This window comes from Artemia sp. Qi Xiang Cuo, chromosome 7 (genome assembly GCF_049724085.1).
Source record: "Artemia sp. Qi Xiang Cuo chromosome 7, ASM4972408v1, whole genome shotgun sequence".
In the NCBI taxonomy this organism is placed as follows: Eukaryota; Metazoa; Arthropoda; class Branchiopoda; order Anostraca; family Artemiidae; genus Artemia; species Artemia sp. Qi Xiang Cuo.
The window spans coordinates 47427344-47452690 of record NC_142800.1 but is presented as its reverse complement, the minus strand read 5'-3'; the positions used below and the strand labels follow the sequence as shown (position 1 = coordinate 47452690).

At 35.5% G+C, this 25347-nt stretch overlaps 1 protein-coding gene across 1 annotated transcript in view; it reads right to left on the bottom strand.

The window, feature by feature from the left end:
• LOC148950350 (E3 ubiquitin-protein ligase TRIP12-like) overlaps window positions 1-20788 on the bottom strand; it is a 117169-nt gene extending 96381 nt beyond the window's left edge. Inside the window, exon 1 of the mRNA XM_089091568.1 lies at window positions 20647-20788. The gene's annotated coding sequence lies outside the window, so the exon portion shown is untranslated. The remainder of the gene's footprint in view (window positions 1-20646) is intronic.
• Window positions 20789-25347: the final 4559 nt, after the last annotated feature.

Here is a 25347-nt window from a genome sequence, read left to right as displayed (position 1 = left end):
GAATTTATCGAGTGAAGAGGATCAGTTTCGTTTTAGCTGTGAGAGAGTTGACAATGGAAACCAAAAAAATGTTCTATATATGCCCATTGTGCATGTACACCTTTGGCAGTTGGACTCAATGTGAGAATTGTACAATTATTGATGACTATAGTGAAAAGTTTAAATTATGTAATCCTTTCAAATTACATAGAGGCTATGCAGTACAAATTAAAGGATGTAATTCATGTCTTGAGGAGGTGTGTGATTCTCTCCCTAAAGGGCACCTCTGCTCCAATTGTCACTATGATAAATGCAATCAGTGGGAGAATACTTACCCCGCTATGATTGGAAAGAATCCTAAACGTGATTTTAGTTTATTTCTACGAGATTGGTATCGTCGTTGATTTAAATTATTCTGGGAAGAGGAATCTAGTCTAAGATTCAACTGTTGGAGTAACAAGACAATCTGGTTTCTACGTCAAAGCTGTGACGACACTGCCTACTATGACTATAAACCAAGTAATTTTTATTTGGTAGTTACTGAATGTGATTCACCACTTGAAATCACTGTATGTGATATTGCTTCAAATAGACAGATTGAAACTCGTGAATTTCATAATATGAATGCAAATAGTATCATTGACTATACAAAGAGATATGACAAGAGTGAAGTTACATTGTACTGCAGAAAATGTGACCCTGCCGTCAATCAAGATCAATATACAGTGAATCCAAATGATTTACCAGCATTAGTGGTTCACGACAGTTGACTATACATCGATGAAGAAATCTAAAAGTGAAGATTTAAAGACATTGTTGTATATATGCATTTTATTAATAAACAAATTCACACACATTTTTAAAGCACTTTACTCTTAGGGCACTGAAATCAATAATAAATACACTTGTAAGTATATTCTCCACTAGAAAGTCGTTCAGACGTGGATTGTCACCATAAATGTGGAAAAACTGCTTGTAAGTATAGCCACGACATCGGAACACAAAATATAGTAGTGCATGGAAGCCACAGCTTTTAGTCGTTAGATCCTGCACCCTCTTCCGATTTTGAATAATAGTTTTCCCACTGCTCTCAATATAGTTGCTGATGTGGGGTGTGTAGAATGTATAGGGTAGGCCAAGAGGATCAAAAATTCAATCGTCTTCATTGTTTGAAAGATGCACAGCCAATGACCCGTCAGCACAGTCGATGGACTGCTATTAACAATAATCAAGGTATTGTTCGCACTTTGAATTTTTCCAAGATAGTCTGAGGGTAGACAATAGGATTTGTACTGGGACATGTAGGGGTCCATATTAAATACATTGATTATTTGACTGGTGTTCATGGTGCCAAGTCTAGTAGAATACTGCCTTCAGGAGTGATTTCCCAATAGGTTTCATATTGATTTAGTGAGATTAGTGCAATACTCTCAGCCAATGGGATGGCAAATGTACACTCTAAACGCACAGACCCCGTACGTACTATACTCATATCCTGCGTGCCAGACAAATCCAATACAATGATACCATGTGTTTTAGCAAACATATCTTCGGTTATACCATTTTCAAATAGTTGCGAATCATGATCTAGAGTTTGCATGGTCAACTCATACAATGTTCTATAGGATTTATCAAAAGATAGATTGTAGAGTGGGATACCATTTACTTTGCACACAAGAGATTAAAGTCCAAACATCTCGAATTTATGTTGGCATTCAGTCCATGATCCTATTGCACTGGCGCTTTTTACAAATGCCAATGCAAGTTTCGAGGGGATTTCGCCATTGATAAAGGATGAATCGGTGAAGGTGCGTGACCCCATGGCAATATGACGTTGATTGGTGATTGTATGAGGAACAAGCAGTTTAATATTATTTCCATTGGCTCTTAGTTTTTCCACGGCCAAAGCAACAGAACTCATGACCTGTTCCCATAAAGAAAGAAAAATTTTTGCTCGTTTTCCTTGCTTTATGTTACGTGAGGCCAATGTGGTTTAAGAAATTATCTTCATGACCTGCTGTTTGCGTACATGGAGTATTGCTGAGGTGAGGAAGAGACTTACATCAGGATTGGCAGCAAGTTCTTTTCTCAATATGAAATTGGAGGGTGCAAGCGTCAGTTTTATATCCACTTCAACATTGGGCGGCAGCCATTGGGGTCTATTAAATATTTCATGATATATTTTTCCAACTAGATGTAATTCACTAGTTGTAGCATTTTGAAGTGCATCTGTACTATCAGTATTAGTAATATATTCATATCCATTGGAGGCGCCTCTCAATTCCTTGTATGACTTGGGTGTCATCAACATGAATGGCATATAGGTTGCATAGTTTGAGAGATTAGTGCTTTTGCTCACCAGCATGCCATTGATGTAGACACTAATTTGACGAAATAAATTATGTAGTATACAATTTTCATAGGATATCCCATCGGCTCGAACTGGCATTGTATTATCAGATTTCCGGACTTTCATTTGTAAATCTATAAATGTTGATATTATCGGAGAGGGGTTGTAGTGGATAAAATTGTTCATAGTATCCATGCTTGACACTCACATCAACATTTTCAGCATTGAATAGATTCAATGAGGTGGTTATTGAAAGTTGAGAATCCTTATGCTGCAGGTCGGACATCTTAATGGAAGAAATCAAGTTTCGATCTAACAATTTTCTTCCTGAAGCATCTTGTTGCACTCCGTATCGGGATTTTCCTTCTTTTCTGCGATAAGAAAGAGAATGTCTTTCGTCTCCAACCTGATTAGAGACTAATGAGTTATGTGTGGTATCATGGCCTTTTTAAACCTTTACCGATCTGTCTTAATCTCTCACCAAGAGTTCGTGCACTGGACCTAAGATTTTCCGTAGCACTTTTTTTAAAATCCTTGCCAGAACCCCAATCGTATAGTGTAGAGGATGCAAAATCTGTCGCAGCCGGTACAAGATATTTTCTAGCCAGTGGTAGTGAAGAGCGAAACAGCTTAGCAAACCAACTGCCAAGACCGTAGCCAGACATTGACGATTGACCCTTGTAATAGTCCATTCCATTGCCCTGTTGTCTTGGGCCAAGAGTATCAACATAGCAGTCAATATCAGGACAAGTGAATACCACTTTTCGATTAGACATCTTGCTGTTGAACGATGGGTCGAAAATGACATGGATTCACAGCCAAACCCTTTGAAATTGCTATGGGATCACCTAATTCAGTTCTTAGTGTTAACTGACAGAGTTCCAAATAGGAAGTGTTTACGGGAATATACTGAAGATGCTTTATATTGTAGTGATGAATATGCTCTTGATTGGTTTTTTGTTCAAGAACTCGTAGGAGGGGAACATTTGAATTACCAACCCGAGATGTTTCCACAAATGAGGCGTAGAGAAATATACAAGTGTCTGTGGAGAAGGCAGGCGGGTAGTCAGCAAAAATGAAATTAGTGTTTCCGGTACTTTTAACATTGATTATATTGAGCTTAAAGCCAAGAACATCCTTTAGGTTATCATTGAGAATAACCTTTTCGTTGGCAATAGGTGAACTAAAGTAGATCTTGCCCTCCTCCTTTGAATAACTGAAATGAAAAGCTCCTTTTTTACGGGCGGAAATTCTTTTATTAATAGAACGACATAAATCATTCATACAGGTGAGTTCCTCGTAGGGTAATTCAATATATGGATAATCCAACCAATTGATTTTTTGAATTTGTTCTTGATCACCCGGTGGTGGCGGCCAATCATAGGGTCTAATTTTTATTTCATATTTACGATCTTTTCATACTTTCCGTCAAATTTAATGGTGAGAGAGTTTCGTTTAAAAATCACTTGTTTTATTCAGATCATTGTAGAGAGGATCAGAAACATTGGACATGAAAGTCACATAAAAATCATTGGGCATTGTTAATATCTTCAGCACTGACCCAAGAATCAAAATCCGAATTGTATCCTAGCCAGCGAACGAGCAACTGTTTCTTCCCCTACGAGTACGACTCTTTAATATCTTTTCAATTTGATAAATTTCACTAGTGTTTCTAACTTTTTGCAGTTCATATTCATAAAAACCGCCAAGGATCTCATGATCTTTGGTGTCTCGCAGCCGATATGTCGTGGGTTCAGTGTCCAGGATTTTGGACACTTTAAAAAGCTCGGTGCTCCATAAATAATTCCCCTTTTCAAAAATATTGGTGGTTCTATTAATTCGAACAGTATCACCAACATTGAATTTCTTCTTCACAATTTTTTCTTCACTGGAGTTTTCTTTAGAAAAGCATCAAATGTATTTTCACTGTAGTGAACATCCCGAGGGCTAGAGTTGGACAGAGATCGATGTGGTCGATGGTTGTATATCTGCATGATTTTATCTAAATCATGAATAAAAGCCGGTGTATTTTTCAATGTACAATATCTTGAAATTAATAGACGAATCGTTCTTATTAATCGTTCAGCTAATGCAGCCATTATCGGACTGTGACTATGATAAGGTGCTGTATTATATTTCAATAGAACCTTTTGCACATGTGAATTAACAAATTCACTACCACGATCCGATTGAATTTTTCTATATGAATCCCATTCGAGAATGATGTTAATAACTCGTGCAAACTCAACACCACTCCTTGACTGTAGTGGAATGGCATAGGCATAGCGACCAGAGACACTGATTGTCATTAGAATAAGTTGTTAGGGTGCATTGTGACGCCGTTGAAGTGCATCTAGAGTTAAAAGGTCCGTTTGCATTATATGCAGAAGGAAAAAGGCTTTAGTTTGTCGATATTGTTTACTGCGAAGCCTATGATTCCGATGTAGTGTGTAACTCGGTTCATTTTCTAGATACTGTTTTGCATTTTTCAATGTGGTGCCGGAGACAACTCTAGAAAGCGTTTTGGGAGAACTTAAACTTCCCGCTTCAGCAATATTTTCACAGACACCTTCCAAAACTTCATCCATTTTGAACGTAAACACGTAGTGTAATGTCCACTCCCCTTTTGCACACTGGAGGGTGAATCAATTCGTCTTCGCTTTTGACTAGCAGCCACAGGTGTTGTAAAATCAGTGGTGCTAGTATTTTCAAATATTGAATCTTCTTTTTTTTTAAATGGTGTTGGTGTTGTTGGAGGACTATATTCTCGTAGTTTCTTAAGAATTTGCTTATTGCCAATAAGACTTTTGGGAAAATTTGATACACTTAAAAAGATGTATAGATTATCGTCAAAGGATAAGAGTCCTTTACGATTCGTCACCATATCACAAATTAAATCAACTAGATTATAACTTTTTCCCTGAATTATAATTCGTTTACCTGTGCTGTCGACTTGAACTTAATCATCATTTTCAAAAACGAGATAAGATAATACTCTTTTACTCTGTTCTCGGTAGGACAGTGGCAATAGATTTCCAAATTTCGATACAATCGAATTCAATTCCTTCTCCTTTGATTGTGCAGAATCTTGAAGAGATGTTTCTTTTTTAGAGGGATCGGCGGTGTGTCTCTCAAGATAAGGTCTATGTTTGTCCACACTTCGCAATACATCTTGAGGTAGAAGTAGTTTTTTGTCATCGGCAATATTCTCATCGCTAACGAATTAGCTTAGATTGTTTTCAAAATGTTCGACGGGCGAGAGGATAAGTTGAAATGGTGCCAATTTATAGGGTGTTGCCATTCTCTAGAGAAAACTGTTCACAAGTCCCGCAATTATTGGCAGTAAAAGTGTGAAAAAGCTACCGCCTGCTTGAAGGAGCCGTTTTCTTTTAAATTTGTTTACCTTGTTTTTACAAACCAAGGCACGTACAGTGGAACGATGTTGCTTTGTCTGTTGTCTAACACCTTCTGGCAGTTGAACATTACCCTCAGTTAAATTTAAACAAAGTTCAGATATTAGATTAATGAAATCATTGTCGACACCATGTTTGAGTATGGCCTTCCTAAGCAAGGGTTTTGAAGTTGGATATGACCAGACATGGCTCCTAAGAAGACAATCAGTGGTCCTGTTAGAGGAAAATATTCGCTGTCACCATTGAATAAAATTACGCCCCTGGAAAATAATTGAGAGTACTATAAGCAGTTGATCTCTGAGTCTCAATAAAGAGGATTTTTTTGCTTTGAGTTATACGTGATCCGCACATCCTTACACAGCTTTGTACATTGGTCCACACATATACCCCTAGGTTTAGGTTAGTTTTCCAAATCTCTGGAGATCAAAAGAAATGAAAATGGTATTGTAAGGAAGCTACTTGGAGCTCAGACAGTCAGGACCAACAGGGTTTGTTCTATTTTCAAGAAGGTATCATAATTTCATTTAACCTGGTGGTGATTCAAACCGAATTGTTACTAAGTCAAGCGAAATTATGATTTTCATATTGTACTGGGTATAAACTTCCACCTAAATTTTTTCTGACTCAAAAAAAAATATATATATATAAACCAATTTTAATGCGCTTTTAATGTTTTTTTTGTAATCCTACCCTCCGAAGAGAAATACCCCCCCCCAAAAAAAAAAATCCTGAATGCTCCCCTGAGAACATAAAACATCTCATACATAGTAGTTCCCAAAAGGGATTCATGATTCCTTGCAATATCTTAAATTAGCAAAAACTGCATATTTAGTAGTTTATTCGGATAATTATCGAAACACAAATTACTATAAAACCGAACGCAAGACAAAAGAAATGAGAGACATTTCCAAATCGTCGTCTACAAATTTTGACTATAGTCGTTTTCGATTTGTGAACTTTTCTCAGAGTTTCTCGTCAAATTTTCGAATGGAACAGATTCTGCATTTGCAGCATCAATATTAAGCTGAGAAAAAAAAATGGATTATACATTTCTCAGAAATGTATTTGAAAAATAAAAACGAATAATAAAACACCCCAATAAACAAAAATGCTACCACAAAATAAGCGTTCGCCATGTATTATTCAAGAATATTATTTACATTAGACAAGTATCAATTGCTTACACTTCTGAACCACGCACAAAGATTTCCTTTGCCGAATTTTTTTTAAGAATTTGCACTGAAAAAATAATTTCAAAATTAAAATCAAACAAAACACTAACTTCTCAGTCAAAAACCTTAAACAAGGAAGAATTTTCTCGGAGAATATAAATTGAAAACCGTGTATAAAATGTCTTAAAATCAGGCCTAACACAAGTCCTAAAGAAAAAGATGGAACAGATCAGTTGGTAAGATTTGATAAAATCAAAAAAAAAACCGACAGTCTTTTCCAGGTTCAAACCCGTTGAATCATATAACTTGCTATGGTAACCCCTTTAGAAAAGGCTACAAGATATTCACCGAAATACCAGTTTACAAATCTGCCGTACTAAGTCTATCCTAAAATCACTCCCAGGCGTACCTAAACAACTGTTTGCAAGCCTTTGCATCTTACTTTATATAATTGGCAAGTGTCTGTGACACATAGCCAATAACAGGAGGTTATATTACGAATATTTAAAGCCAGCGTTTCCCCAGAGACTTTTATGATCCTAGTCACTTGATTTCAGATCATCACAAGAACATATACCTTATTTTGTCTCACGGGTGGGGGATCACACCGAAACTTATACGATTGGTTTGTGTGTGTATGGGGGGGGGGTATACTTATATTTTTGTGTTTGGAGGAGGGAAAACGCACTCTGGCAAGTTATACAAGCAATTATTTTAATAAACTCACAACCTGTTACACCCTATAAGCCTCCTAAAATGCCCTGAGAAAGCGTGAGGTCTCAGAAAATTCCTTATCGTAATTTGCGGATCATTTAATACATTCATGCTATACAAAACACCGCCTCTACGGCCAGTATTGAGATACATGGGACATCGATTGCAGCATATTACCACAATATGATAGACTAACGAATTATTTCCATGAATTTCAAGAAGGATACAAGAAAAATTCCCGTAAGACAGCAAAATTAATTTTAATATAATTTTCAGGTTAAGCAGCAAAGACAAAACAGGGCTAGCTCAAGTCAGGGGCGTCAACCGTGGAAGGAGGGGCATTCCACCCTAGATTTTGAAACATATTTATTTAAATGTGCAGCTTTTGTTATTACCACCGAAAAAATAACAAAATCCCCCCCCCCTATATATTGGAAAATACTTTGCTCCCACTTAGACTTCCGTGAATTGACGCCACTGCTTCAAAGGTACATGAAAACAGGCATGTTAAGGGGGAGGTGGTGGTGTTTGCTTGGTAGGGAGTGAGTTCGAGCAAGGGTCCAAAAAACGTCTGGATCGTAACTACTTTTTCACTAGTGTAACTACTTCTACTATTTTCCATATGATTCGTTTTTTTTACCATTGCACCCCCTCAAAATCTCAGCCCCTTTTGAAAATCAAGCACCTGTACCGGTCAAAAAAGAACATACAATTTAGGGTAAACCTGTCGAATGTTTAATTAATTTCCTAGCTGAAAGATAAATATACCATTGGAAATTGCCATTCAACAATCTTTCAAAATATAATAATCACCACCATTGAAAACAATATACAATAGCCCCACAATGGCTCCCCTCAAGGCTTCGATACAATAGCCCCACAATATGTCTAAACAATTCCCGAAAATTTGCTGATATGGTTAGTCTTTCTTTTTTTAATACTTACATGTTCATCAACATGGTATATTAGGGATGGGGAGCTAGGGATGCAGGTGGGGAGCAACAGGAATATCCAGGAATTAGGGATGGGGAGCTGAAAACACTATTGCAATTGTAGCAATATTTGGAAACGCGTCGAACTTTGAATCGAACAATATTTCATGTTTCAGCTGGCAAATGAACCAAAAAATCAGTAAATTTACCGAATTTTGAGGCGATTCAATCAAATAATTTAATAATTTAAGTATTTCCAAAACTTGAATACAGTTTTAATATGAATTTAGACGTTTCATTAACAAGCTCTGGTGCATATTTTTGATTTTCCTAGGATTTTTTTTTTATCATTTTCTTCTGCTTTAAACCCGATTTTATTCAAGAATTTATGGTAATTTTATTGAGAAATGTAATAAAGACACCAACGGAAAAATGTCCAAGAAAAAAAAACAACAAAACAAAAAGGTGCTAGTTTTTCATTGTCGAAATAAACTAAGAGGTTGAAGAAGGGGGAGAGACAGAATTAGTAACAGCCAAAACAAAGCTCTAAGCATATGTTTGCAACACTGCAAGATGAAACAAAATTGCAGCAACCATGGTAAAAAAAAAAAAATATTCCATAGAAAAAAGGAAAAAATATAGACTAACACAAACAACTGACTAAGAAAGAATGAATCTTTGGCCGTTGTAGAAATAAATATATACGTATACGTATACGTCTACAAAAGGTATACGAATTTTACTCTATGATATCTTCATTAAATCTTTTTTTTACTAAAACTGGGGGACAATCGTTTGAGAAAAAACCTAATGAAATTCTAGCCAACAAATCTCTAAAGCAAAAAATAAGCATCGAAACACTCCACACCTTCAAGCCCATGCCCCTATCAATGAAATATCGACATTTTTACAATTTTCCCACTAATTTCGCATATTTTCTTACAAATCACCTGCTGTTTTCAAGTAAAGTTATAGACATGGCATTAGTCTTGCTTCTTATTACAGCAGCCGATTTACTCCATGTCCATTAAAGTAAATCTTTGCCACAATATTAAAGAAGAATCGCTGCACTTGTATAAAAAAAAAAAAAAAAAAAAAAAAAAAAATCAAACAAGAATTACGCCTTTTTAAATCCACTAAATCCGACTATTTCATGACATCTTGACGTTGGTGTCATTGATGACATTGGTGATGACACTGATGCCTTAACATCTTGATATTTCTTTATATAACGCAGATACAAAAAATGCAATAAACAGAAAACAAAATTCGTTACTAGCACAGATATACGAAGCAGAAATAAAGACTGGAATTGTAACAGAAGTAACTATTAAGAAAAAGAGCCTTTCTTTTGATTGGGTAAAGATAAAAAAAGAAAGGGAGAGAAAAAGAGACTTAAAGCTAAAAGAAAAGTTAAAAATTTGGTTGTCACATGGAGTTTTTTTTTCTGGATCAAACTAATTCACATCCTCATGTATCTATGTCCGTATTTTTCAGAAAAAGTTGCAATCACATAAGGTCATCAACACTAAGATAGTAAAGTTCATTTTAAGAGAACTAAAGGAAGAAGACGAAGAAATGAAATAAAAACAATCCACTATGACAAATGAAAGGAGAGCTGGCCTTCGTCCATCGCCATTTTTAATTTGGCTTCTAGAATTTCTTTTGAAGTATAATCAGGAAGCTTCAGATAATTTGCACAAGTCATAAATGATGGAAGGAAGGTGTCTGATTCCTTATTTTTTTCGCCCTTCTTGACAACGGTTATTGGTGGTGAGAGCTTTTTAAAGCCTTGAAAAAGGAACAAAAAAAAACAAAAAAAAACTTTTCTTTTGAATAGCATTAAGCTAAAATGAGAGAGCATAGAAAAAAGGGTAAGCATAGTTACTGGAGTTACATATTGTTTAGTTGAGCAAAACTTTCATACCAAACCAAAATGAATTTTGGGTCAGAAAAATTTTTTTTTTTTAGTCAGAAAAAATTTAGGTGGAAGTTTATACCCAGTACAATATGAAAATCATAATTTCGCTTGACTTAGTAACAATTCGGTTTGAATCACCACCAGGTTAAATGAAATTATGATACCTTCTTGAAAATAGAACAAACCCTGTTGGTCCTGACTGTCTGAGCTCCAAGTAGCTTCCTTACAATACCATTTTCATTTCTATTGATCTCCAGAGATTTGGAAAACTAACCTAAACCTAGGGGTATATGTGTGGACCAATGTACAAAGCTGTGTAAGGATGTGCGGATCACGTATAACTCAAAGCAAAAAAATCCTCTTTATTGAGACTCAGAGATCAACTGCTTATAGTACTCTCAATTATTTTCCAGGGGCGTAATTTTATTCAATGGTGACAGCGAATATTTTCCTCTAACAGGACCACTGATTGTCTTCTTAGGAGCCATGTCTGGTCATATCCAACTTTGCGGCAATCTTACAAAACAAACATGTCAAAAAGATTTTCCGCGCTTCTTCTTTCTTCTTTTTAATAGCGCTTCGCCTTTTTTCAAACTCCTTATTATTTTGTCAAAAAAAAATGTAGCTTGAAAACTATAGATTCAATGTAGCACATTCTACACATGATGAAATAGTGCTACATTTAGTACTTCTGTGCAGCAGATTGCCTTGCTTAAGTAAGGTTAAAAGTAAAAGGTTATCAGCAGGTCTTAGGGTCCATCAAGCATAGAAAGGTCCTTTAAGAAGTTTTATCTAAGGCTATTCAGGTGTTTCTTCAAATTTACTAATGTTAGTGAAAAATAGGTAGGATTTTTAGGAAACTATAAGTAGCTCAATTTCAATTTTTCGTAAATATGATAATACTGTGGGAAATATTGCGTTAAGCTTTCAAATGACTAATCATGTATTGCAAAATATTTACATCGAAAATTATTTTGACAACAGGAAAATTTTAGTTCAAACAAGGCTTCAAAAACAAAAAAAAAGGAAAATTTTGTCAAACACAACCTTTCTTGTTGACTAAAAATTGCTCCTTGGATCAACGGCCGAAAGATAGCTTAAATAATTATTCATTTCTATCAATAGACATACAAATTGAGTTTTCCAAAGAAAAGCAAAAGTTGACAATATAGCTTTGAGATAAAATAAATTATGCTAAAGGGGAGGGGGTTTACCCTTTTCTTAATCCCCTCAGAGTCTTTACAGTAAAGTAGGATTTACTGTCTAATGTTTAAATTACAACCATTTAAACACAAGAGTCATTGAATCTAGCGTAAATTGTAGGGGTATTGGAGCGGGTACAACCCCACTGCTAAGTCTAAGGGTATTAAACTGAAAATTTCAGGCATTGTTTAGGGGGAAGTTAAACTAAATCAAAAGAAACTATGTTTATGCAAGTTATCAAAAGGGTTAGTCAGTAATATCTTGGGAAAGGCTTAGAGTATTGAGTTTAAACTTCCAAGGCATGATGAGAGGGATGTTCAATTGATCAAAAGGCAATGCGTGCATGCTAATACTACTTCTACTACTGTTACTACCACCCCTACTACTGTTACTGCTGCTACTACGGCTATTACTAAGTCTAAGGGTATTAAGGTAATCAGTATATAAAAGGTCCTACCCTCTCCTAGGCCCTCCACCCTTTACGCTAAAGTTGTACAGTGTTTAAAAAAAATAATTAAGTAGAACGGTACACGTATGGGAAGTCCCCTTCACATACAAAATAATTTATATTATTTTGAAGCCATAGTGCCACCCTTTACTTTAAACCTGATTATAAACAGGAAAAAGTCTATGTTCTTTTCTTCTTTGGAATAGTAAGAAACGAACCTTAAAGAATATAGCAGCTAACGAAGTCCAATCAATGTCTAATGATCGTCTTTTAATATAATCATCTATATAATGATTCCTTTTAATCGTTCTTTAATGTAATGATTTTAAAGCCAACATATTTTCTTTGTTATTCAAGCCAAGAGTCTGTAAATTTCCCATATAGGATTTTTGGACAAGGCAGTTCTAATAGTGTATTTTATGTTTCGATATGAAACTATTTTGAGGATTTATGGATAATCGTATTTTTTAGTATGCGACGTGATCGCCTCTCACTAGGTTGTTAGCTTCCGCTGCAGCCTGGACATGGTTCTAATAAAACTAGGACGACATTTATTATCTAGTATCTAAAAATGCAGTTCTTTGTAAAAAAAATAATGATGTTGTTTTAAATGTTATTCTTTGTTAATTACTAAAGTATTTAGATGCGACAAATTCCTGATGTTATAACAACATAAGCTACTACAGTATTATAGAAAAATGCAATTTTTGTAAAACAAATTGTTTATATTGAAAAAAAAAATTATTACAAAAGGTACTAGATATGACTATTTCCTTTAAATGGAGCCACTAAAGAGCTCTCCACGATGTTCTAGTGCCCCACTATCTGAGGAAAGGAACAAAAGAAAAAAAAAGATTCCGTATATGCAGAATATTGTGGTTTCAGCCACTTTTCTTGATTTTCAAGCCAATATGTTTTCTTTGTTGTTCAAGTTTTAATGTTGCTCCTTACTTTCAATTAAAAAAACTTGTTTTTTTATTTAATTTAGCAATATAAAGTGATTTTCATTTCTGTCGCCTCAAAACATTGAATCTGCCATCTTACTCCTCTACACTTTTCCCTGGCTATGTACAAGCTCTATAGATTACCTTTAAAATAATACACATGAAAAAGAAAAAAATTACTGGTTGAGGTAAAATCCACGCAAGCAAGGAGTCACATGCTACTTTTATCCTCCATGGTGATGATTGTGATGTAAAGATCTCCGTGCATTTTTCTTGGTCCTGGAGAGGGTTCCACGGAGAAGATGTAAGAACTTAAATAAATAGTGGACCCTTTAAATCTTTAATTCCAGGTAGAAGAGACGAAAGTGGGCGATCCTTGGAGCCAATTGGCCCAAAGTGGCCGAATTACAAACTGTAGCAGACAAAGCAACTTCGAAAAAAACCTTTTTTTAGAATTCAATAGAGATCTTACTTTGAAGCAATAAAACATTGACACTAGATTTTTCTCTTCTTTTTTTATTATTATAAAAAGCAGGTAGTTATCTAGCGTAAAATGCAGTTTCACCTTTGGGGCACTTTGTTATGCTGCTGTACGGTAAGTTTCCTATATAAGAGTTTCGGACAAGGCGGTTCTAATAGTGTACTTCTTGTTTTGATCTGGCTCTATTTTTAAGAGTTATGGGCTATTTTATTTTTTACAATGGAACGTGACCGTCTCTTACTAGGTTACTAGCTGCCGCTGCAACCCGAATATGGAAGGGTTGTATTTACGTATTTAATGATATTAATGAATAATTGTTCGAATCATCTTACGGAATTTGATCAAACTTTTCAATCAACAAGAAAAGCCACGTATGACAAAATTGGAAATTATTTTTTGCTGTTGAAGCCCTGTTTGAACTAAGCTTTTACTACTGTCGAAATGTTTTTATGACAAATTAAATAAAAAAAACAAGTTTTTTAAACTGAAAGTAAGGAGCGACATTAAAACTTAAAACGAACTGAAATTATTCCGTTTATGAAAGGGACTGTCCCCTCCTCAACGCCTCGCTCTTTGCGCTAAAATTTTTATTGTTTTAAAACATAAAGTTGTTAGAAAGAGTCAAACTTTACCGTAAAGAGCGAGACGCTGAGGAGGGGACAACCCCTTTCATATACGGACTAATTTCTGTTCGTTTTAAGTTTTAATGTCGCTCCATACTTTCAGTTTAAAAACTTGTTTTTTTTATTTAATTTCTGATCGTTTTTTAGTTAATGCAGCTTTTATTTGCATCAAAATTTTACTTTTCTTTTGCTAAATGAATGTCTTTACAAATTAACTTACGTAACTAATTTCTATATTCGTATATTTTTCTTCTGGCAAAAATTCAAAGTTGCAGATTTTTACAGATATGAGCTTGAAACCTATGTAATAGGGTTTTCTGATACGCTGAATCTGACGGTGTGATTTTCATTAAAATTCTTTCACTTGTAGGGGATGTTTGCCCCCTCTTTAAAAAATCGAGTCAATTTTCTCAGTCTAGTAGCATTTGATGAGTAATACTAAACTTAATAAAATTTATATATTTAGGATCAGAATTATAAACACATTCTTTTGATACATTTATTGACATCAAAATTCCGTTTTCACAATTTTTGATTACTATTGAGCCGTATTGTTCTTTTATTATTTTTTTTATTACGTATATATTGTTACGTATATGAGGGGGTTCTCCCCTTAGTCAATACCACGCTCTTTACGTTAAAAGTTAAAAAAAAATTTGATTCACAAACCCCTGAATCACAAAGGCCGTTTAATTAGAATAGAGAGCTCTTTTGAAAGCACTAAAAAAAAAACTGTAGCGTAAAGAGCGAGGTATTGACTTGGGAGAGAACCCCCTCACATACGTTATAATTTCTGTTCGTTTTAAGTTCTAATATTCCTTCTTACATTTCAGTTGAAAAAACTTGTTTTTTTTTATTTAATTTCTGATCGTTTCTTAAATAATGCTTGGAAATCCGGCGCCCCCTTCATAGAACTGTCCCTTCCCCCAAAGACACATCCTCCACGGCCCTGTTCTCCAGAGTCACTCCCTCCTCTAGCCCCCCCTCCCCCTCCAGAAAAAATCCTTCCTGAAAATGGTTGTATACTTCCCAATAACCAATAAATAATGCTGGCAAGTCCGGCGCCCCCTTCATGGCAATTTCTCTTCCCCCATGAAAACTTCCTTCATGAACAGATCCTCCAACATAACCCCCGGCCCCCCCCTCCCACCCCCAACCACAAAAAAAACCTCCTGAAAATTTCTGTATACTTCCCATAACCAATACTATATGCTAACATTCGGTAAAGTTCATAACTTTTAGCCCCCCCTCTGAGTACTTCGGGGGATTAAGTCATCATAAAAGACATATTTATCATATTTTTGACCATGGTGAACAAAATGGCTATCTCAAAATTTTGATCGGGTGACTTTGGGAAAAAAATAAGCGTTGGAGGGGGCCTAGTTGCTCTCCATTTTTTTCGGTCACTTAAAAAGGGCACTAGAACTTTTAATTTCTGTTCCAATGAGCCCTCCCACGATATTCTAGGACCACTGGGTCAATACGATCACCCCTGGGAAAAAAACAAACAAACAGACAAACAAACAAACAAATAAACACGCATCCGTGATCTTTCTTCTGGCAAAAAATGCAAAATTCCACAATTTTATAGATAAGAGCTTGAAACCTCTATAGTAGGGTTCTCTGATACGCTGAATACGATGGTGAGATTTTCATTAAGGTTCTATAACTTTTAGAGGGTCTTTCCCCGTTTTTTTGAAAATCAGCCAAATTTTCTCAGGCGCTTAACTTTTGATGGGTAGCACTAAACTTCATGAAAATTATATATTTGAAATCAGCATTGAAATCTGATTCTTTTGATAGATATATTAATATCAAAAACCCGTTTCCTAGAGTTTCGATTACCATTGAGGCGGGTCGCTCCTTACTTACAGTTCGTTACCACGAACTGTTTGATATTTTACAACGAATATTTAAAAATGCCGAGCTTAACGTAATATTTCTTACAGTATTACTTGTTTTGTAATTGCCTACTTAGTTTTCAAAAAATCCGTTTTTTCACTAAATATTAAATGATTGAAGAACGTTGCAAGCAGCCCAAAGTGGAAACTATTTGCCACAGCTATGGGATTTATACCTTTTGGGATTATACCCACTTTTAGAGATTTATACCTTTTTGTGGGATTTCTAGGCAGAAATCACAGCAGAAATCATTAAATGATATGCAAATTAAAACAAGGAATTTACTAAAAGCTCACTCTTACTCGGGACATTTTAAGAGGCTTATAGGGTGTAAAAGGTTGCGAGTTTATTGAAATAATTACTTGTATAACTTTCCAAAGAGCCCGTCGTATGACAGGTAAAAATATTTTACCCCCCTCCAAACACAAAATTGTAAGTATCCCCCATTCCACACACACAAACCAATACTATAAGTTTCGGCCCGATCCCCCGCCTGTGAGACAAAATAGGGTATATGTTCTTGTGATGATCTGAAACCAAGTGACTCTTATTATAAAAGTCCTCTGTGGAAACGCTGGTTTTAAATATTCGGAGTATAGCCTCCTGTAATAGGCCAAGTGTCACATATACTTGCCAATCATATAAAGTAAGATTCAGAGGCTCCCAAAAAGGTGTTCAGATACGCCTAGAAGTGGTTTTTAGAATGACCTAGAACGGCAGATGTGTAAAGTAAATATTTCAGTAAATATTTTGTAGCCTTTTCTAAAGGTGCTACAATAGCAAGTTGTATGATTCAAAGGGTTTGGACCTGGAAAAGACTATCAATTCCTTTTGATTTTATCGAATCTTACCAACTGATATGTTTCATCTTTTTTTATGACTTATGTTAGGCCCGATTTTTGTTCCATTCAAAAATACGTCGGGAAATTCTGAAAAAAAAAATTCACAAATCGAAAACGACTACAGTCAAAATTGTAGACCACAATTTGCAAATATCTTTCATTTCTTATGTCTTACGTTCGGTTTTATAGTAATTTTTGTTTCGAATCTCGGGCGAAGTTCATATCCAGTAGCCCCCTCCCCCCGTCTTGATAAGGCCTTGTATGTTCTGTGTCCGATTCTGTTTTACAAGCATATGTGTTGGAAGTAATAAGGGCTGGGGTTATTCCGTATTCGGGGGGGGGGGGGGGGTCCGGGTTGGAGTCCCATCCTCCCTTCGAAAGTTTTAACTTATTGCTCTAAGTTAATAACATCTTTTAAAGGATAAATATAAAAATCATAATCTTGCTTGACCTAGTGACAATTAATTTTGAATTACCACTATGTTAAATGAAATTTTTATATCTTTCAGGAGATAAAAAAAAAACGCTGGTGTTCCTGACTTCCTGAACTCCATGTAGCTTCCTTACAAGACCATCTTCATTTCTTTTACTCTCTAGAGATTTGGAAAACTAACCTAGGCCTATAGGTGTTGATCAATGTACAAACCTGTGTAGGGCTGTGTACATCACCTATAAATCAAAGCAAAAAAAATGCTTTCTATTGAAACTCAAAGATCAAGAGCTTATAGTATTTACAATTATTTTCCAGGTGCGTTACTTTTATTCAACAGTGACAGCGCTGACAGCGAATATTTTCCTCTGGCGGAACCACTGTTTTTCTGTTTAGGATCCATGGCTGGTCTAACCAACTTTCTGCCAATCTTCCGAGTCCAACGTTGCAAAAAGAGGGTCCACGATTTTTTTGATAACCTTTTTCAAACTCCTTATTATTTTGTCCCATAAAAAAGTAAATTATAGCACAAAAACGATACGTAATTGATAGTATGTGCAACACAGAATGAAACAGTGCTACATTTAGTGTTTCTGTGCAACAAGAAACCTTGCTTAAGCATTGCTTTAAAGCACTAGGTTATCACCAGGTAAAGGGTCCACCAAGCATGGAAAGACCCTTCAAAAATTGTTTTAATCAGCGGTTTTAACATTTCTTCGACTGTAGAAAAGTTCGTAAATTATAAGTAGGATTTCAAGTAGCCAAAGTTCGATTTCTTGTAAGTGAAATAATACTTTCGGGAAGTATTTTATTAAGATTTGACTTGATTACTCATTTGCTGTAAAATATTTGCCATAGAAAAATATCTTGAAAAAAGTAAAATGTTAGCTCAACTTACTTACTTTTGTCTCAGCCATCCTCGTGGGACGTTTTGGGGCCACTCCTCTTGCTAGCTCATGCTTAAGTGCTCGGTACATCCCTCTGCTTGGTGCAATACGTGATAAATGGGCTATCTTGACGTTGAAGTGGAAGTTCTCCATCAATCGTTTACATGGTCTGCCTCATGGACGAATGCCATGGAGGGCTCCTTCGAGGGCGATTTTCGGGAAGCGGCTCGGCTCCATTTGCTTGACATGGCCGAATCAGCGCACTTTTTTTTCTTGATTTTACTAAGAATGGTTTCAGTGGCCTAGAGCCTTTGACGTACTTCCACATTTGTGATTCGTTCAGTTTATTTGATTCTAGCAATGCGCCGGAGGCATCTCATCTCAAAAGTTGGTAGTTTTCTCTCGTCTTTGGTTTCGTCTTTGGTTTCGCTGATGGATTGTCTGAATAGTACACAACTTTGTCAGAAGTTCTCCAGGGTTGCATCTTATCATCACATCTCTTCAAACTCTTTCTAAATGCCGTTCTGTCACTGGTGCAGTCGGAATATGGCCCAACAATAGGAGGGCTTCTAATAGACAATCTTGCCTACGCTGATGATATGGATGTGCTAGCCATCTCTACACAAGAACTGCATGCACAAGCTAATAAACTCTACAATACCATAAAACCGTTAAGGATGGAGATCAATACCAGCAAGACCAAAGTCATAGTAACTACGAGACGGGAACTAGACAACCCGCCCATTATCACCATAGCCGGGAGACAGGTTGAAACGGTTGAAAACTTCCTTTACCTTGGTAGTCAAGTCTCCTCAGATAATTCCCATAGCTCTGACGTGAAACATCAACTTGCACTTGCTAGCTCTAGCTTCTGAAGACTAGCCAACCTCTGGAAAAGTTGTAACCTATCCAACAAACTCGAGTTGTGGCTATTCAACAGTTTAGTAATCCCCATACTTATTAATCGATGCGAAAGATGGACCCTGAAAACCAAAGACGAGAGAAAACTACTAACTTTTGAGATGAGATGCCTCCGGCGCCTTGCTAGAATCAAATACACTGAACGAATCACAAATGTGAAAGTACGTCAAAGGCTCCAGTCAACTGAAACCATTCTTAGTAAAATCAAGAAAAAAAGTGCGCTGATTCGGCCATGTCAAGCGAATGGAGCCGAGCCGCTTCCCGAAAATCACCCGATTAAATGAAATGATTTACGAGGCGTGTTTTTTAAGTAAGGTCCGTTTGAGCATAAGTACATCTTTCAAGATTATATTCGAAAGATTATTTAACAGCATAGTTGCCAAGTTTGTTGTGACATTTATCATACCTCTCAACTAACTTTAAGGTAACCTCTGTATAAAAATGTGCCGCCTGTTTCGCTAACCAAGAACTCACTTCCGTTTTTACGTCGTCATCATCATTGCAACGGTTGCCCCTGAGGTGTTGCTTGAGGTAGAAAAATGGATGGTAATCGTTCGGCACAAGATCAGGACTGTATGATGTGCGGTCTAAATCTTCCTAGCCATTACTATCCAACAAATTGCAGGCCTGACTAGCAGTGTGATGTCTTGTATTGTCATAAAGAAGGACAATTCCCTTTGTCAGAGCATGTCATTTTTTTTTTTTTTTTATCGCTCTACGGAGCTTTCTGAGGGTTGGGCAGTAGGCTTCTGCATTGATAGTGGTTCCTAGTTACATGAAGTCAACCAAAAAAAAACACCATGCCTATTCCAAAACACCGACGCCATGATTTTGTACTCGGAGAGTCTGTTCGACCTTCAAATTTTCAGGGGAGTGTGTGTGTTGCCATTCCAAGTTCTCTTGCCCTGATTTTTGCGTCATATGCGAAACCCATGTTTCGTCTCCAGTTCAACCGGTTACCATCTCAGTTGCAACCGTTACGATGACGAAGACGACTAAAAAATGGCAGCAAACTCTTGGTTATTGGAGCCGGCGGTATGTCTTTATGAAGAGTTTACTTTAAAATTATTTGAGAGACATGATCAATGTCTGAAAAAATTTGATAACTATGCCGAAAAATAGAGTAAAGTATTTACTTTCTGAAAATAAATTTACTTTTTGAAAAAATCTTTAATTGCGTACTTATGTTCAAACGGACCTTACTTAAAAAACACGCCTCGTGTTATATAATTCACAGGAATGTCCTAGTCATATATAAATATGATGGGGAGGAGGGATGGGAGTTGGGATTCTGAAATTAGAACAAAGAACCCACTTACCTATTAAAACTTGTAAATTTTACATATTAAATACAATTTTGAGCGACTTTGACAACCCCTTGTAATCCATCTTCTCCGTCCCCCTCACCTTAGGGACAAGAAGAGTGTGAACCTAAGTGTATAATTTTTATGTTTTGGACATACTAGTTCAATAGAAAATGTTACCTTTCAATGCATTTCATTGGTTGTAACGGATCAGCTTTTATTTGAATATCTTTGAAGCTTCTAAACTTCTTGGGCCAAGGGATACAGGGTGTTGTATGTACAAGGATGCATTTGATTAGTCGGTTATTGAAGAGCTTCAGAATTGACAAAATGGAGCAAGCGCCACCAACTGCAATTAGAATCCGAATTTATTAATTGTAGTTTTGAAAGAGAGACAGAGAATGAAGAAAAGAAAGAGAGAGAGGGGGAGGGAGAGAGAGAGAGATAGAGAGAGACAGAGAGAGAGAGAGAGAGACAGAAAGAGAGAGACAGAGAGAGAGAGAGAGAGAGAGAGAGAGAGAGAGAGAGAGAGAGAGAGACAGAGAGACAGAGAGAGAGACAGAGAGAGCGACAGATAGACAGAGAGAGAGAGAGAGAGAGAGAGAGAGAGAGAGAAAGAGATGATCTAAAATACGGAAAACAACAAACCTGTTAGTGATATCAGCCAAATTGGGAAGTTTTCAGTTTGGTTGATACATCCAATGAATTTTTGTACAAGTAAAGCCAGACCATCACCACTAATGGGCTGCTTAACCTGTAGCTCATCAATTGGCATCTCAAGAAAAACACCCAAAAATATTCGGATCCGTTCACTTCTTGTATCCTTATTATCACCTTCTGTTAGATAAATAGTCAAGGATTTAATTAGTCCACTGTAAAGAATCACAAAAGAAAGTCAGCGGCAAATCGACTTTTCTATTGTAGCGGTCAGTAATCCTAGATGACGTGGTTTAGATAATCATTTAAGGTTGGCGTTCTTCATCCTTTCCTCTAATTTTTTTGTGAGTCTGCGACGATTTTCCTGAAAGTCATCTCTGATTTGTTGCTTCAATTTTAAGGTTTGTGGTAATTTAGAGCGAGCATTCCTTAGCCATTCCATATTCAGAAATTTTGTTGCATCAGGAAACTCATTCTGAACAATCTCCCAGACTGGCTCTAATTCTTCATCTGGAGATCCACGGGAAATAATTTTGCCATGTCCAGGGAAACTTTCAACTTGGTTTATGAAGCTTTCTTTAGTCATGTTATTCCAATCAGAAAACAATTGTCTTTCTGAACGGGGTATGACCTTGTCTTCAATTTTGGAAGTTTTTTTATTACTTTCTCTTCCGATTCCTCCTACCACAGAAATCAATGGGTCTGGTTTTCCCTTTATTTTTGATTTTGTTTTGCTATATTCTGACCTTTTTATTTCCTGTTTGACCTCTTCATACACCTCTATATTGTGTACAAGATGGACTCCTCCAAAATGGTAGACGGCTCTTTGAGGAACAAAATGAGATCCATAGGCAACTAGACAATTCCACGCATCATCAGGTGAATCAATACTTTTTAGATCTGCAATTGCTTGGGCAGTAAATGCCCATTGATTGCAAGGAATATAGAATGAGCCTAAGGAGAGCACCTCAACGTCAATGCTATGCATTAGCATTTTTTTTGAAGTGAAAGAAAGACTTTCTTCGTGAGCTAGGACTTTTTCGAATCCTAAATCTAGAATATCCATTTTCATGGAAAAGCCCAGCTGGTCTGATAAAAATTCTGTAATCATATTTTTAAATTGATGCCTATTTTCCAATTTTATTGTATTCACAGTGCCAAGTTTTACAGGAGGTCGTAAAATGATTGGGGCATCACATTCAAAAAGAGCGGCCTGTGCGTTTTCAAGCTCAATGTCTCCTTCCATGTATCCGAGCTTTATACCCTTAAAAACCAGGCCGCCAGACATACATTGAATCACTTGACAGCTTACAGGTGTCGCATGAAAAGACATTTTTGGTGGAACGCTGTTCATAATTAAATGATACTGACGCTTTTGCAGCTCTTTCTTTTATTGACACTTGTATACGAAGATGCAGTTTTCAGAAAAAAAAAAATTTAAACATGGTGTTGTGTTTATTACAAAAGCACGTGGATCCAGAAATTTTCTTTCAAATTGTCCCTTAAAAACACTTTATGATATCCCAGTATCCCATTAGAAGTGAAGAAGGAAAGAATGAGTTGTAGTTTGTAAGAACTAAATTGAATTTTGTAAGTATAATTTTTTTATTTTATAAAAACTATCCTGTTTTGTATTAACAAGAATTATTTTGCATTTGTTGGAAATATTTTTAATTTTGTAAGAGCTATTACGTTTTTTGTAAGGATTAGTTTGGTTTTGTTTATTGAATTTTGTAAGAACTATTTGTATTTTTAAGAATCATTTTTGTTTTGTAAGAACTATATAGAATTTTGCAAGAATTATTGCTGTTTATAAGAACTATATCACATTTTAAAAGAATCATTTTATATCTTATACGAAATTATCTTATATTTATTACATACAAAACTATTTTGTATATTGTAAGAATTATTTTTGTTTGGTAAGAATTATTCTGTTTTGTAAAGAACTAGTTTCGATTTTCAAAGTTTACATTTTATTGTAACATTTGGATTTGTAGTAAATATTTTGTGTTTGTCTTGCCTCAAAATAATGGGACTTCTATAAAAATAGCTTGTAAAGTAGTGGTTAATATAACTTTTCACTGTGTTTTGCATCAGCATTTCATAATATAAGAAGAAAAACAAGGCTCATGGTATATACCTATCAATCAGGAATACTTAGTATTGACTCCAAGAAATGAGTCCTCTCGTCTTTAGACGCGTCAAACGAGGCATATTCAATGCCAGTAAAAACCAAAAAAAAAACAGAAACATCTAACAATAAGAAACCAGGACTTGCAACTAATCAAGTGAAGAAGAGAATGTGAAAATCAGAATTGTTCGTCATTAAATCTAAGAGCAATTAAAGTATAACCTCTATTATGCTGGACTCTTATTACCTGGATGGGCTCGGATTAGCTTAAATACATTTTGTTTGCTTTTTCATGCGGGAGGTGGGGGGGGGGGTCAATTATTTTTTGTTTTTCTTTTTAAAAAATATTGTTTTTGTTTTGTTTTTATCTCTTTTTGCATTATTCTTGTTATTCCATTCTTCTGGCTTCGCATTGCTTTTCAATGGATGTTCAATGATTTCAAAGTTAATTTCATAAAAGGGCTACTGTATTGAAATAGAGCTACATAAAAGGGCTACATTCTCTTGATTTTTCAAAGTTCATTTTGAATTTCTTTCGTTGAAAAGCAAGAGTTGGAATATTTCAGTAGTGTTTTGTCATGGTTTACCTTGTCACAGTTACGTTGTCTTGATTTTTGAAAGTTCATTTTGAATTTCTTTCATTGAAATGCAAGAGTTGGAATATTTCAGTAGTGTTTTGTCTTGGTTTACCTTGTCACAGTTACATTTTCTTAATTTTTCAAAGTTCATTTTGAATTTCTTTCATTGAAATGCAAGAGTTGGAATATTTCAGTAATGTTTTCTCTTGGTTTACCTTGTCACAGTTACTTTTTCTTGATTTTTCAAAGTTGATTTTGGATTTCTTTCGTTGAAATGCAAGAATTTGAATAATTCAGTAGTGTTTTGTCGTGGTTTACCTTGTCACAGTTACATTCTGTCGATTTTTCAAAGTTCATTTTGAATCTCTTTTGTTGAAATGCAAGAGATGGAATATTTCAGTAGTGTTTCGTCGTGGTTTACCCTGTCACAGTTACATTCTCTTGATTTTTCAAAGTTCATTTTGGATTTCCTTCGTTGAAATGCAAGAGTTGGATTATTTCAGTAGTGTTTGGTTGTGGTTTACCTTGTCACAGTTACATTTGCTTGATTTTTCAAAGTTCATTTTCGATTTCTTTCGTTGAAATGCAAGAGTTGGAATATTTCAGAAGCGTTTTGTCGCGGTTCACCTTGTCACAGTTATATTCTCTTGATTTTTCAAAGTTCATTTTGAATTTCTTTCATTAAAATGCAAGAGTTGGAATATTTCAGTAGTGTTTTCTCGTGGTTTACCATGTCACAGTTACATTCCCTTTATTTTTCAAAGTTCATTTTTGATTTCTTTCATTGAAATGCAAGGGTTGGAATATTTCAGTAGTGTTTTGTCGTGGTTTACCTTGTCACAGTTACATTTTCTTGATGTTTCAAAGTTCATTTTGGATTTCTTTCATTGAAATGTAAGAGTTGGAATATTTCAGTAGTGTTTTGACATGGTTTACCTTGTCATACTTACATTCTCTTGATTTTTCAAAGTTTATTTTGGATTTCTTTCATTGAAATGCAAGAGTTGGAATATTTCAGTAGTGTTTTGTTGTGTTTTAGCTTGTCACACTTACATTTTCATGATTTTTCTAAGTTCATTTTGGATTTCTTTCATTGAAATGCAAGAGTTGGAATATTTCAGTAGTTTTATGTCGTGGTTTACCTTGTCACAGTTACATTCTCTTGATTTTTCAAAGTTCATTTTGGATTTCTCTTGTTGAAATGCAAGAGTTGAATTATTTCAGTAGTGTTTTGTCTTGGTTTACCTTGTCATACTTACATTTTCTTGATTTTTCAAAGTTCATTTTGAATTTCTTTCGTTGAAATGCAAGAGTTGAATTATTTCAGTAGTGGTTTGTTGTGGTTTACTCTGTCAAAGTTACATTCTCTTGATTTTTCAAAGTTCTTTTGGATTTCTTTCGTTGAAATGCAAGAGTTGGAATATTTCAGTAGTGTTTTGTTATGGTTTACCTTGTCACAGTTACATTCGCTTGATTTTTCAAAGTTCATTTTTAATTTCTTTCGTTGAAATG